A 16,037-nucleotide genomic window follows, 5' to 3' on the forward strand; every position below is an offset into this window, starting at 1 on the left:
TGTTTGTGAATTAATGTATATCATCTGGTCGGCTGTTGTTGGACACCATCTAAGGGTTTTCTATGGAATTGTAAACCCCAAAATGGCTGCTGCCAGTCCCGAGGACACTCGTGAATGAGTAAAATGAATGTGCCCATGAATATGCTGGAAAAAAGTGGGACGGACAACTGATCACCATCCAGCTATTAGGATTGTCCCCAATACAAGACCCAGGGGCAGAAAGGGCACAGAACTTCCAATTTCCGGACCGGAAGTGATGCGTGACTGGAAATTACGCAGGACCGGAAGTGACACGATACCGGAAGTGACGTGGGACCAGAAGTGACAGCAGGAAAAGCGGCTTTTTGGGAAATTAACAGGAAGGAGGAGTGCATTACATGGACTGGAGTATATGTGGGTGAAGGATAGGAAATAGAGTGGTGAGAGAATCCATGTCTGGAAATAGGTTTTATTGTTAATTGGAGAGACTGGGTATAAATAGCAGTCTAAAGCATTTGCTCCTCATGCCTTGAGGAAGATACTTGTGTATCGAAACGCGTTGGTGAGGACTGTTTGGTGAAGCTCTCTCCTGGGGACGGTACAGTGGGGATCCAGGGATGCCTGTTACACTGTCAATATCCATGCGCTGTTGTCTACTTTTATGTTGGTAGACCATATGACCGGGTGAGAGTCCAATTTTTTAACATTTTGTATTTTTAATGAAATTTATTAAAAAGAATATATTACACTATTGGAAGTTTTTCCTTTATCCTACATATACAATGAAAAATACCGAAAGTGGATTGGAGGGAGAAGTGTGATCCTAATTGGCCTGAGCCGCTCCAGTGAATGTGTTATTGTCTACATCAGGCATGTCCAAACTGCGGCCCTCCAGCTGTTGAGAAACTACATATCCCAGCATGCCCTGACACCGTTTTGCTGTCAGAGAATGCTAAAGCTGTGTCAGGGCATGCTGGGATGTGTAGTTTCTCAACAGCTGGAGGGCCACAGTTTGGACATGCCTGGTCTACATATTAAGTAGACCACCATTTCCGGTAGGGGGCTGTAGTATTATTATTTCTGGCAAGTGAATCATATGAAGGTGTGATACACTATGAGATCTTTTCTCCTATTTTTTGAGTGCATTAAGAAGTTTTAAAGAGATTTGCTGCTTGGAAGAACATCAGAGGAGATGGAATCTTGAAAGTGGTTAAAATGTCCATCGAACCAACTCGCAAGTACTTTCCAAAGAAACTAAAGATTCCAGTGGGGGCCAGGGATGGGCACAAGTTCATAGAGCTCTCACCCACAGCACCAAAACTCATGCTCATCTGCATTAATTTGTGATCTGCAATGCCGCTGCCTGGAGATACCCCCCAATCATAGTAACATTATGGGCTCACCACACCAGAGATGACTGCTGCCTGCCATAAATCATGGGCTCAATGCCCGAATCCCAGCTTTGCATGTTGTTGCAGCCTGAGGTGTGCACCCCTGCTCTACAGACAGACCTGACCACAAGGTGAGGTGAGCGGGAAGCCGAGGATAGAAAACACTGGGCTGCATGCAGGGGTGTATCTAGGGGTCTGGCAAAGTAAGAGACTGGTGCCCCCATATCCTCCCTTTCATATAGTAGCAGATAATGGGGGCTGGCTGAGGGTGGCAGACCATGGCAGTAGTTGGCAAGGAATAACAGATAGTGTGGGGAATGGCAGGGGTGGAAAATAGTGGGGGGTGATGGGATAGAAGAAGGATGGCAGATAATGGTGGCAGCAGCATGAGGGTGGAAGATCATGGCAGTAACAGGCAAGGGGTTTCAGATAGTTGGAAGACTGGTTGGGAATGTTAGACAGTGGAGGTGACAGGATACAGGGGGAAGAACGGAGAGACGGGGAAAAACAATGGAAGATGGGTGAAAGACGGGAGGAAAATGGGAAATAACAGGGGAAGATGGGAGGGAGACAGGAGGAAGAACAGGGGCTAGATGGGAGGAAGACAGGAGGGATACAGAGGAAAGAACAGGTGTTAGATGGGAGGAAGACAGAAGAGAGACAGGGAATAACAGTGGAAGATGGAAGGTAGATGGGAGGGAGACACAGGAAAGAACAGCGATGGGAGGGAGACAGGGGGAAGATGGGAGGCACAAAGGGTACAGGGAGGAAAACGGGGAAGAACGGGCTAGATTGGAGGACGACAGAAGGGATACAATGGGAAGAACAGGTGCTAGATAGGATGAAGAAAGAAGAGAGATGGGGAAGAACAGTAAAATATGGAAGAAAAATGTGAGGGAGACAGGGAGAAGAACAGGGAAGATGGGGCAAGAACAGTTGGAGGCAGTAGGAAGACAGGAGAAAGAACAGAAAGATGGAAGGTAGACAGGGTAAAGAAAAGTGGTAGACGGAAGTAATTTAAGGAGACAGAAGGCTCCTCCAAAACAGTGGCTGGTGACTTGCATAAAAATAAAGCTACGACTGTGCACTGAACCCCATGTAAAATTAGAAATGAGTGGGTGACCCACCCGAAGTTTGCAGTCCGGATCCGAGTCCAATTCGGAACTTCCCGCCTTACTTTGATCCCAAAACGGGGCAAAAGTTTATCATCCTGCTGTCAGATTCTCGCAGGTTTTGGATTCTATAAAGGTCCCCAGTGATTGGCGCCATCTTTACTCCGGCTGTGGAGAGTGTACTGGACAGACATGTCCATCTCAGTACTGTGTAGTCTGGCCTGTGGGTGGTGCTCTGTCTGCTGTATCTGAAAAAGGGGTACTCTGTATGCTGTATCTGAAAGGGGTGCTCTGTCTGCTGTATTTGAAAGGGGTGCTGTGCTGTACCAGTCCAGGCAGGGGGTGCTCTGTCTGCTGTATCTGAACGGGGTGATCTGTGTGTCCATACAGGGAAAAATTAAAATAATAAAAGCTAAAAACAAAAAGACTAAAAATATAATTAGAGAAAAAAATATTATTTTTCTGTTTGTTCTGTACCCCAGTGTACTATGCAATTTTTATTTTATTTTCATAAGTACTGTGACACTTCCGGTCAGACCGCAGTTATTTCGTACTCATACACGTATGGTGCAACACTGTTGAAGAAAGTCCACGCAGTGTTCGATTACTATTTCTGATGCACACACATATTGTGTGACGCTGTGGGTGAAGGTGTTACCACAGTAATATATTTTATTTCATACTTATTCACGTATTGTGTGACATTGTTAGTGAAATTAAACCGTAGCATTAGATTATTATCTCTGACTCATACATGTATTGTGTGATGCTGTGGGTGAAGGTGGTACCACAGTAATATATTTTATTTCCTACTCATACATGTATCGTGCAACACTGTTGGTGAAATTAAACCGCAGTGTTTAATTCCTATTTCTAGTTGGTGGGAGGGCCCAAGGACAGTTCCATCTTGCACCTCTTTTCTTTGCATTATGTGCTGTTTGGAGCATTACTGACTGTTTACTTGTGTAGACAACAAACATTTGTATAGTTTATTAAACTGCCATTGCCACTGCAGTGCCATTCTGTTTCCTAGATGTGCCATGGTGGAAGTTTAGGTGCCACATGTACGGGCCGCCCACTGCTGTTGCTTAGCTTAGTCATTCAGCTACCTCAGTGCAAACTTTTGTCTTAAACTGGATGAAAACAATATTGTGAGCTGTGAGGTGGTCAACATTGACTGATAATGATTACTAATTAATGTTATTGAGGATAATAATACTGTATGTCACGATCCGGGTATCTGGACGCCATTACTTACCCTTCAGATGCCTCCTAAGGCTGGCTCAGCGTTCCAGGACCGGATCCCATCTGTTATACTGATGTCCACATTCCTGCCTCCTCTCCTGTCACTCTGAGACGCGGTCACTACAACGCCTGTTACATCCGGAAATGGCGTCTCCCGCGGCCTCCGCCGCTGTTCCTGAGTTTCTACATGTAGAATGTCAGAGTGGTGATTACGTCAGCCGCGGCCTCCGCTGTGCCCGCGTGGTTAAATGTGCACTTATCAGTCTGGCGTCTCCTGTCTCCTGTGGCCGTCGCCGCCATTGCTGTTTTGGTTCCCGCATGGATTGCAAACCAAACTTCCCTCCAAGTGTCTGCATGGGCGCAGCCATCTTGGATTCTGTCATCTGTTCATTTCCACCAATCTGTTGTTTACAATGTTAATCTGCATAATTGCCTAGCCAATCCCTTCCTTGCTGCAGGTATAAATAATCTGTGCCTGAGCAAGGAAGGCGTCAGTGCTTTGGTTGTCAAACCTAGTTCCAGTTTGTCTCTCTCCTGTGGTTGTTTTCCAGGTTCCAGCTCCTATCTCCACACTTCCGCTAAAGAGACCCGCACCAGCATTTCCACCTGCGGTGTAGCCTGACTCTCCTATCCACAGGGCCGTTTCTAGACAATTTGGCTCCCAGTGCGAGATTTCAAAATGCGCCCCCCCCCCCCCCTATTGCTCTAAAAAAAAAAAAAAAGTGTGCCCCCCCATATAGCCATAAAAAGAAAAAGCATGCGCGCGCCGTAGGCGCGCGCGCTCCCGACAAGGGTGTGTGGCCTGATTAAAATGGGCGTGGTCTCATTAAAGTGGGCATGGCCTCATCTGATATCATCACACCCACCACAGTGGGGAAAAAATAAAAATAAAAAAGTCCCCTTTTTACACATTACAGCAGGCAGGTGTCCCCATTTTACACAGCGCGGCAGGCAGGTGTCCCCATTTTACACAGCGCGTAAGGCTGGTGTCCCCATTTTACACAGTACGCAGGCAGGTATCCCCATTTTACACAGTACGCAGGCAGGTGCCCCCATTTTACACAGTACGCAGGCAGGTGCCCCCATTTTACACAGCACGGCAGGCAGATATCCCCATTTTACACAGCACGGCAGGCAGATATCCCCATTTTACACAGCACGGCAGGCAGATATCCCCATTTTACACAGCACGGCAGGCAGATATCCCCATTTTACACAGCACGGCAGGCAGATATCCCCATTTTACACAGCACGGCAGGCAGATATCCCCATTTTACACAGTACGCAGGCATGTGCCCCCATATTACACAGTACGCAGGCAGGTGCCCCCATATTACACAGTACGCAGGCAGGTGCCCCCATATTACACAGTACGCAGGCAGGTGCCCCCATATTACACAGTACGCAGGCAGGTGCCACCATATTACACAGTACGCAGGCAGGTGCCCCCATATTACACAGTACGCAGGCAGGTGCCACCATATTACACAGTGTGGCAGGCAGGTGTCCCCATATTACACAGTGTGGCAGGCAGGTGTCCCCATATTACACAGTACGGCAGGCAGGTGCCCCCATATTACACAGTACGGCAGGCAGGTGCCCCCATATTACACAGTACGCAGGTAGGTGCCCCCATATTACACAGTACGCAGGCAGATGCCCCCATATTACACAGTACGCAGGCAGGTGCCCTCATATTACACAGTACGCAGGCAGGTGCCCCCATATTACACAGTACGCAGGCAGGTGCCCCCATATTACACAGTACGCAGGCAGGTGCCCCCATATTACACAGTACGCAGGCAGGTGCCCCCATATTACACAGTACGCAGGCAGGTGCCCCCATATTACACAGTGTGGCAGGCAGGTGTCCCCATAGGCAGGTGCCCCCATATTACACAGTGTGGCAGGCAGGTATCCCCATAGGCAGGTGCCCCCATATTACACAGTGTGGCAGGCAGGTGTCCCCATAGGCTGGTGCCCCCATATTACACAGTGTGGCAGGCAGGTATCCCCATAGGCAGGTGCCCCCATATTACACAGTGTGGCAGGCAGGTATCCCCATAGGCAGGTGCCCCCATATTACACAGTGTGGCAGGCAGGTATCCCCATAGGCAGGTGCCCCCATATTACACAGTGTGGCAGGCAGGTATCCCCATAGGCAGGTGCCCCCATTTTACACAGAGCGGCAGGCAGGTTTCAAGCTGAGGAGAAGGAAGGGGGAGAGGGGGGGAGAGAGAGAGAATACTTACGTCTTCCCGCTCTTCGGTCCCGCCGCCTGACGTCCCTCGCGCCGGCCGCCTCCTCCTTCTTGCTTCTCCTTCTCCTTCTCGCCTCTCCCGAGCGCTCCTGCTCGGGGGGCGGGGCTTTGCGGAATGACGCGTTTGCGTCGTGACGTCACGACGCAACGCGTCATTTCGCAAAACTCCGCCCCCCGAGCAGGAGCGCTCGGGAGAGGCGACAAGGATTAACAAAGTGCCGCGGCGGGCGCCCCGTGCGGTTGCACGGCTCGCCCGCCCCTAGAAACGGCACTGCCTATCCATTTGGACTCATCTGCTTCCAGCCACAGATCCACCTGCTTACAGCATCCAGCTTCCAGCAGAGGTCAGCTATTCTTAAAGTGCCGGTACCCTTTTCTGCAGATTACCATTCACCTTTGGTATTATTATTTCACCGCTCTCAAGCTCCACACATCACTTCATATTTCATCGCTCTCAAGCTACATTTATTATTTAACTGGTTCCAGCCAGTATCCACTCCGTGCCAACATCAGTCTGGTTTCAGCCAGTATCCACAGCAGCCGTTTTACCCACAGCAGCCCAGCTTTTCCTGGAACACCAGCTGATACGATCCTGGGCTATTTCCATTGCTACAGTCGGGCCTGGTAAGGACTTTCCACCTAGAAAATTATTAAGAACTATCTCATACTACCAGAGCCCTGTGGTCCTTGCCACCCTGTAGTACCCAGGAACTGTATTATTTCCCTGCTGAGTTTTATGTTTTCTTATTTGCTGCTGTGTTACGGAGTATGTCATAATAAACATCATTGACTTTTATCCTGGTTGTCGTGGTCATGCCTTCGGGCAGTTATTCTACATGTTACTTACATGTCTAGGGGTCTGATACAACCTCCCAGGTTCCGTTACATCTCAGCCCCTACAACTGAGGCTGCCTCCCGTCAGCTCAGGCCCTCAGTTGTGACAGTAAGCACTGACCATATGAATCCAGCCGGAGACCAGGATCAAGCGGCCAGGCCGATGCAAGAACTGGCAGCCCGACTTGAACATCAGGAGGCTGCACAGGGCCACATCGTCCGCTGTCTCCAGGATCTCTCTACTCGGCCGGATGGGATTCAGACAACCCTCCGTGGATCAGGCGCGTCCAGTGCGTCAACCACAGTGACTCCAGCTATAACCCCACCCACCTTACCCATTTCTGCTCCCCGTCTTCATCTTCCAACGCCAGCAAAATTTGATGGATCTCCAAGATTCTGCAGGGGATTTCTCAACCAGTGTGAAATTCATTTTGAGCAACAACCTGGCAATTTTCCCAGTGACCGTACTAAAATTGCCTACATTATCTCTCTTCTCAGTGGCTCAGCCCTTGATTGGGCATCACCGTTATGGGAGAGGTCCGACACCCTGCTATCCTCCTACACTGCATTCGTGTCAACATTCAGGCGTATCTTCGACGAGCCAGGCCGGGTAACTTCAGCTTCATCTGAGATTCTCCGTTTACGTCAGGGATCACGTACTGTAGGACAGTATCTTATACAGTTCCAGATCCTGGCATCCGAACTGGCATGGAACGACGAGGCCCTGTATGCTGCATTTTGGCATGGCTTATCTGAGCGTATTAAAGATGAGTTAGCTACCAGAGACTTACCTTCCAAGTTAGATGAGCTAATCTCACTCTGCACGAAAGTTGATTTACGTTTCAGAGAGAGAGCAACTGAGCGTGGAAGATCATCTGCTCCAAAATCTTCTGCTCCTCCTCCTCGCCAACTGTCACCATCTAAAGACGAGCCCATGCAAATTGGCCGTTCCCGTTTAACTCCTGCTGAGCGCCGAAGACGTCTCTCTGATTCTCTTTGTCTTTACTGTGCAGCTCCGTCTCACACCATTAATGCCTGTCCCAAACGTCCGGGAAACTCCAAATCCTAGCTCGCCAAGGAGAGGGCCGGCTAGGAGTAATGATCTCCTCTCCATCTCCTCATGATTGTAATCTCCCAGTCTCGCTTCAAGTTGCTCAACGTTATCGGAACGTCATTGCCCTCCTTGATTCTGGAGCAGCTGGGAACTTTATTTCCGAAGCCTATGTTAAACGGTGGTCCCTACCCACCGAGAGACTTCCTTCGTCCATCTCCTTAACTGCCATGGATGGCAGCAAGATTTTTGATGCAGTTATTTCCTTAAGGACTCTACCAGTTCGTCTGAGAGTGGGAGTTCTTCATTCCGAATTTATTTCTTTTTTAGTGATTCCAAGAGCCACACATCCTGTGGTTCTGGGCCTTCCATGGCTCCGTCTTCACAATCCATCTATTGATTGGACGACTACGCAGATTCTGGCATGGGGTCCCTCCTGTGCTGAGACATGTTTGTTTAAAGTATTGCCTGTCTGTTCTTTCTCCTTCAGGTCGTCTGATGTTCCACCTCCTCCATATCAAGATTTCACGGATGTGTTCTGTAAAGCTTCTGCTGATATCCTTCCTCCTCATAGAGAATGGGACTGCCCGATTGATCTCGTTCCAGGGAAGGTTCCACCTCGAGGCCGAACTTACCCGTTGTCTCTGCCTGAGACGCATTCTATGGAGGAATACATTAAAGAGAACCTAGCAAAGGGGTTCATTCAACCTTCTTCTTCTCCAGCCGGCGCAGGCTTCTTTTTCGTAAAGAAAAAAGATGGTGGTCTGCGGCCGTGCATCGACTACAGAGGTCTGAACGACATTACCATCAAGAACCGCTATCCACTACCCCTGATTACTGAGCTCTTTGATAGAGTTAGCGGAGCTACCATCTTCACAAAGCTGGACTTGAGAGGTGCATACAATCTCATCCGGATCCGTGAGGGTGACGAGTGGAAGACCGCCTTTAACACCCGTGACGGACATTATGAGTACCTCGTCATGCCCTTCGGATTGAGCAGTGCTCCAGCTGTCTTCCAGCATTTTGTCAATGAGATCTTCAGAGACATTCTATACCGTCATGTCGTGGTCTATTTAGATGATATCCTCATTTTTGCCAACAATTTAGAGGAACATCGTTTTTGGGTAAAAGAGGTTCTGTCCCGTCTCCGTGTCAATCATCTCTATTGCAAATTAGAGAAATGCGTCTTTGAAGTCAAGTCCATTCCGTTTCTGGGTTACATTGTGTCCGGTTCCGGACTAGAGATGGATCCTGAGAAACTACAAGCAATCCAGAATTGGCCAATACCCTTAACCCTCAAAGGGGTCCAGAGGTTCTTAGGGTTCGCCAATTATTACAGAAAGTTTATATGAGACTTTTCCACCATTGTGGCACCTATTACTGCTTTAACTCGGAAGGGTGCTAACCCGTCCAAGTGGTCTGAAGAAGCTAAGCAAGCTTTTCATCTTTTAAAACAACGGTTCATCTCTGCACCAGTTCTGAGGCAGCCCGACGTCGACTCTCCTTTCATCTTAGAGGTGGATGCCTCCTCCATTGGAGTGGGAGCGGTGTTGTCTCAGAGGGCTAAAGATGGTCATTTACACCCTTGCAGTTTCTTCTCCCGGAAGTTCTCCCCAGCTGAGCGCAACTATGCCATTGGCGACCAGGAGTTGCTAGCCATCAAGCTCGCTCTAGAGGAGTGGAGGTATCTGTTGGAGGGAGCTTCTCATTCAATCACCATACTTACGGACCACAAGAATCTTTTATATCTGAAAGGCGCACAATGTCTCAATCCTCGTCAGGCCAGATGGGCACTTTTCTTTTCCAGGTTCGACTTTAAACTCCAGTTCTGTCCGGGCTCTCAGAATCGTAAGGCCGATGCCCTTTCCCGCTCATGGGAGCAAGAAAATTAGTCGGAGTCTTCAGACAAGCATCCTATTATTAATCCGTTGGCATTCTCCACGGTAGGGATGGACTCTACGCCCCCACTAGGGAAGAGTTTTGTGAAGCCGGTACTAAGGAAGAAGCTCATGCATTGGGCCCATGCTTCCCGTTTTGCCCGACATACAGGTATCCAAAAAACCCTGGAGTTTATCTCTAGGTCCTATTGGTGGCCAACTCTGAAAAAGGACGTCACTGAGTTTATTGCATCTTGCCCAAAGTGTGCCCAACATAAAGTATCCCGCCAGTCGCCTGCGGGGCAACTGGTTCCACTATCCGTTCCCCGTCGACCATGGACCCATCTGTCGATGGATTTCATTTCAGACTTACCCATGTGCAACAAGTTCAATACCATCTAAGTGGTAGTTGACCGGTTCACCAAGATGGCACACTTCATTCCTCTCACCGGTCTTCCGTCAGCTTCCAAGTTGGCTCAAGTGTTCATACAAGAGATCTTCCGACTCCACGGTCTGCCTGAAGAAATTATCTCAGATCGAGGAGTTCAATTCACAGCCAAATTCTGGCGAAGTTTATGTCAAGTCCTCCAAGTCAAACTAAAGTTTTCCACGGCTTACCATCCTCAGACCAATGGTCAAACTGAGAGGGTGAATCAGGACTTGGAGGCCTTCCTCCGCATCTATGTGTCTTCCTCTCAAGATGACTGGGTTCAATTACTTCCCTGGGCCGAGTTCTGTCATAACAATCAGTATCATTCCTCATCTTCTTCAACACCATTCTTCACCAACTTTGGATTCCACCCTAAAGTCCCTGAATTCCAACCGCTCCCAGCAACTTCTGTTCCAGCAGTGGATATCACCTTGCATCAGTTTGCAAACAACTGGAAGAGTGTACGAGCAGCTCTGCTCAAGGCATCGTTCAGGTATAAGAAGTTTGCGGACAAGAAGCGTAGAGCGGTTCCTGCTCTCAAGGTGGGTGATCGGGTATGGTTATCCACAAAGAATTTGAGGTTAAGAGTTCCCAGTATGAAGTTTGCACCTCGCTACATTGGTCCTTTCAAAATTAAGCAAGTCATCAATCCTGTTGCTTACAGACTTCAGTTACCTCCCTTCTTAAAAATACCCAGGACATTCCATGTTTCCCTGTTGAAACCGCCGATCCTGAATCGGTTTCATTCCTCACTTCCTCCAACTCCGAAAGTCCAAACTCAACGAGGCATTGAGTATGAAGTGGCTAAGATCCTGGACTCACGTCACCGTTACGGTCAACTACAGTATCTTATTGACTGGAAGGGTTACAGCCCTGAGGAACGCTCATGGACCAATGCTTCTGACGTCCATGCTCCTGCCTTGGTCCGGAGATTCCATTCCAAGTTTCCTCAAAAGCCAAAGAAGTGTCCTGGGGCCACTCCTAAAGGGGGGGGGGGGTGCTGTCACGATCCGGGTATCTGGACGCCATTACTTACCCTTCAGATGCCTCCTAAGGCTGGCTCAGTGTTCCAGGACCGGATCCCATCTGTTATACTGATGTCCACATTCCTGCCTCCTCTCCTGTCACTCTGAGACGCGTTAACTACAACGCCTGTTACATCCGGAATGGCGTCTCCCGCGGCCTCCGCCGCTGTTCCTGAGTTTCTACATGTAGAATGTCAGAGTTGTGATTACGTCAGCCGCGGCCTCCGCTGTGCCCGCGTGGTTAAATGTGCACTTATCAGTCTGGCGTCTCCTGTCTCCTGTGGCCGTCGCCGCCATTGCTGTTTTGGTTCCCGCATGGATTGCAAACCAAACTTCCCTCCAAGTGTCTGCATGGGCGCAGCCATCTTGGATTCTGTCATCTGTTCATTTCCACCAATCTGTTGTTTACAATGTTAATCTGCATAATTGCCTAGCCAATCCCTTCCTTGCTGCAGGTATAAATAATCTGTGCCTGAGCAAGGAAGGCGTCAGTGCTTTGGTTGTCAAACCTAGTTCCAGTTTGTCTCTCTCCTGTGGTTGTTTTCCAGGTTCCAGCTCCTATCTCCACACTTCCGCTAAAGAGACCCGCACCAGCATTTCCACCTGCGGTGTAGCCTGACTCTCCTATCCATTTGGACTCATCTGCTTCCAGCCACAGATCCACCTGCTTACAGCATCCAGCTTCCAGCAGAGGTCAGCTCTTCTTAAAGTGCCGGTACCCTTTTCTGCAGATTACCATTCACCTTTGGTATTATTATTTCACCGCTCTCAAGCTCCACACATCACTTCATATTTCATCGCTCTCAAGCTACATTTATTATTTAACTGGTTCCAGCCAGTATCCACTCCGTGCCAACATCAGTCTGGTTTCAGCCAGTATCCACAGCAGCTGTTTTACCCACAGCAGCCCAGCTTTTCCTGGAACACCAGCTGGTACGATCCTGGGCTATTTCCATTGCTACAGTCGGGCCTGGTAAGGACTTTCCACCTAGAAGATTATTAAGAACTATCTCATACTACCAGAGCCCTGTAGTCCTTGCCACCCTGTAGTACCCAGGAACTGTATTATTTCCCTGCTGAGTTTTATGTTTTCTTATTTGCTGCTGTGTTACGGAGTATGTCATAATAAACATCATTGACTTTTATCCTGGTTGTCGTGGTCACGCCTTCGGGCAGTTATTCTACATGTTACTTACATGTCTAGGGGTCTGATACAACCTCCCAGGTTCCGTTACATCTCAGCCCCTACAACTGAGGCTGCCTCCCGTCAGCTCAGGCCCTCAGTTGTGACAGTGTAGGAACGAAAACGGGCCCAAATTCTGTTATTTTAGCTGTTTTTATGATTTAAAAAAAAAATACAGATCCAAAACAAATACAGATCCAAAACACGAAGGAGATACAGATCCAAAACAAGATCCCAAAACCCGAGATTTGGCCCGGCACACATTCCTATGTAGAATGTTTGCTCAGATGAACAGGGAGAGCTGGGAGGAACAGGAGGAAATGGGAGGCACACAGAGGATAATGGGAGGAATATATTAGGGAGAGGGGGCCTGGACTGCACACCCTAGCTACTTATAATGGAATGTGCTACTTAATACTTGTTTCTATGTTTCTGCAACATAGAAACAAGACAGCACATACAACCATTAGCATGATAATAACGTTAAACATTATACATCAGGGGCTGGATGTAATGCCATCCGAGTTGGCCAGAGGAGAGGGTTCCCAGCTGAACTCAGACGTTTTTTTAAAAAGCGGCATTAATTTACAAGGTAATATTCTGGAAGATTTATTAAGTGCTTAATCCTGCGCTATTCTGCTCAAACCATGAACAAACATATACCAAAGGGCAGTGCACAAGAAAAAACATGCAGAATTGGTGTACACATGCAAAGCACCACCTCCGAATGAAAATAATATACTGAGCTTTTATAAATGATGTATGAGTCACAGGCTTCTGTGAGTAGCTTCTCAGTACATGTCGAGTGTAGTACCATTCAAGAATTTCTGAAATAAAGATAACGGTGCTTCCCTCATAGGTTGTTAACCATTACAGGGGGGATCAGCACAGAGAGTAAATGATAGTGCAGTATTTTGTATAAAATGGAGAAAGTTTTAATACAAATTGCACTTACAACAAATAAGAATAAAAATCACATATAAAACATCCTTTCGTGGTGACACTGGAACACTACAAGCATATCACCCAAATCCTGTTGATGTATTTCAGGAAGGGATTGGCAGCCACAGTTCCGGAATCTGCAGAGGCTTCTCCAGAGTGACAATGCAGGGTGAATAAGTGTCCGACCGGCAGGAGTTTGTAGACCACACTTAACGTGTTTCGGACCTCGCTGGGTCCTTCGTCAGAAGTGTGGCTATAGTCCCAGAGTAAGTCTTTTAAAGGATTGTTAATTATTACAAAGTACATACAGCGGTGCGGGATCTTCATTTCCTATTTCCCGAACGGAAGTGACGTCATCTAGACGGCGGCGCTGCGTTCCACGGACATCCATCAAGCGCACTCGCCGGAAGCAGGAAGCGCTGCTCTCTTTATGTCAGCATTGCGTTCCACTGCCGTTCATAAAGTCCTCACATATAATAGATACGTCCAATACTTTAGTGCGCTGACAATATAGATGGCAGATGTTGGTAATACAGTAATGTCCATATTAATATTAATATCCTGCCAAAAATATGGAATAAATGGTGATACATACATTCATGATTTAATGATTTCTTATATTTAGCCATCACCATAGCAACTCCATAAAGTGACAGTGCATCTTTAAAAATACATAAAAAATAATGAGAAAAACGTATATAATAAAAAAGGAGGAAATCTATCTATATTCATCATGTTAAAAAACACCCCAATTCAAAATCATTATTCAGGCCATTAGGAATAAGGGTTTTTAATAGGAATATCCACCGCATCTCTGCTCTGGACAACCTTTTCTCTACATCTCTAGTTCTTAATTTTGGCAGGATTAGTTCTATACCACAGAAGAATTTTAAATGGCATTCCTTTTTGTAATGACATTTTTTAAAATGTGACGACACAGTATGTGTATCTAAACCTTTTCTAATGTTGTATATGTGCTCGGCCAGCCTAGTTTTTAAAGGTCTAGTTGTCCGGCCTACATAATGCAGGCCGCAGCTGCAGCCGAACACATATACAACATTACGTGAGTTACACGTAATAAATTGATTAATGGTATAAGTGTTACCATTAATTTACAAGGCAAAACCATGCCTTGTAAATGATTTTTGCTTTAAAAAAATGTCCAAGTTCGGCCGGGAACCGCAGCTCCGGCCAACTCGGATACATTACATCCAGCACCATATCTGAGATTTTTGGCAGAAAATTGGCCAATATTATGAGACTGCTCACCAATCGTCAAAGTAACTTCATCAGCATGTCCCTAACAATATAGAGAATCACCACTGGGGAGAAGGGCATTCCCAAACCACCCCAAGGCACCACACAAATAAAGGATAGCAGTGAAAAATCTAACTGTTAGGTAAGTGAAGGTAGCTGCTCAGTGTTAGAGAGAGGACAGTAATGAAGTATGAGAGTGTTAAAAAAGGTACGTATTTAAAAGCCTCATAGGAAGTGGGGAAGGGGGGTGCCAATCCATAATGAACGAGTCTCTAGCCTTCAGTCGGTGAAGATACCAGAAGCCCTGAGACAGCAGTGTACAACAGAAAGGAGCTAGCACTGGCCACTGCTGCCCAGGTGAAGGCTTTAGGAAGCCCAGCAGTGGTGGGAGTTGTGCTACTTCCAGTGAAGACCACACATTGGGCATGGCTGAACCAAGCTTGGTCCAGCCAAAGCTCTTAGAACTGGTAAGGCCTTCTAGTGTACCACCCTGGACCACCAGGGTTCGAGCACTAGGCCCATGGATACGTCAGGCACTAGGCTTGTAGTGCAGTAGGTGGGATCTAGGCATTAAGGAGCCATTAAGTCCTATAGAGGGAGAGGGTATTGAGCCATAAAGTTAGGCGATATTAGGCCGTGGTGCAGAGAGTATTGGGACATATGGTTCTGGGTTGTGCATTAGGATGTAGTGCAGGGGATATAAAGCCTCCCCAGTGGTATGTAGTTAAGCCCCCAGACAGGCAGCAATAGGCCTGGGGCACAGTGGGCAAAGTGGGCATTACGGCTTAAGCTATTGTGTAGCTATCCTGCACATGTCCGGTATTGATTGTGCAGTGCTCAGGGCCATAACTAGGGTGGTGCTTGGCACACAGTACATATGCTCTGTGGGTGGCAAACCAGCTGGCAACATTCGCAATGGCACATGTCCCTTTCTATTTTCTTTGTGCCCTACTGCTGCCACTAGCTGGAATGCTGCCCTTTATAATGTATGTAGTTATGCATTCAGCTCCTTCTCTGACGTGCGCACCTTTACATACATTACAGCTAGCACTGGCAGCTCTGTAGAGGCCTGCCCATATGCTTTAACCCCCCCCCCCCCCTTCCCTGCTCCCTTGTTTCCAGCTGTAGCATCTCCTGGGAGAGACATGACGACGTCTCTCCCAGTCCATTCCCATAGAGCCCTGTGCAGCGAGGAGCCATGCCATTTGGGCATGCACTGGGCTCAGAGGTCCAGGTCAGACTCAGAGAGTAAACCTGGGCCAACCCAGGCAGTAGCAGGAGATGGTAAGATAACAATAATGTCCCGAAATCTGGCAAAAGAAAAATGGCCAAATTGAATTTTACCCACCTGGGAATCTGAAAATAAATTGGTGGTAATCCTAGTGACGACGGAAGGCATTTGATATGCCGGCTGTCGGCATACTGACAACTATTCTCCCTCTTGGGGGGGG

The 16,037-nt window shown here is 47.8% G+C and overlaps 1 protein-coding gene across 3 annotated transcripts in view; it reads right to left on the reverse strand.

Annotated features, from left to right (window-relative positions):
* The window catches only part of LOC134945017 (uncharacterized), a 149,694-nt gene that overhangs the window by 22,606 nt on the left and 111,051 nt on the right, over positions 1–16,037 (reverse strand). The window contains exon 2 of one of the 3 annotated variants that reach the window (XR_010182017.1): positions 13,094–13,890. The exons of the other annotated variants lie outside the window; for them this stretch is intronic. The gene's annotated coding sequence lies outside the window, so the exon portion shown is untranslated. Of the gene's footprint in view, positions 1–13,093; positions 13,891–16,037 lie in introns of those variants that run through there. 3 annotated transcript variants of the gene reach the window in all.

This window comes from Pseudophryne corroboree, chromosome 7 (assembly GCF_028390025.1).
Source record: "Pseudophryne corroboree isolate aPseCor3 chromosome 7, aPseCor3.hap2, whole genome shotgun sequence".
NCBI lineage: Eukaryota > Metazoa > Chordata > Amphibia > Anura > Myobatrachidae > Pseudophryne > Pseudophryne corroboree.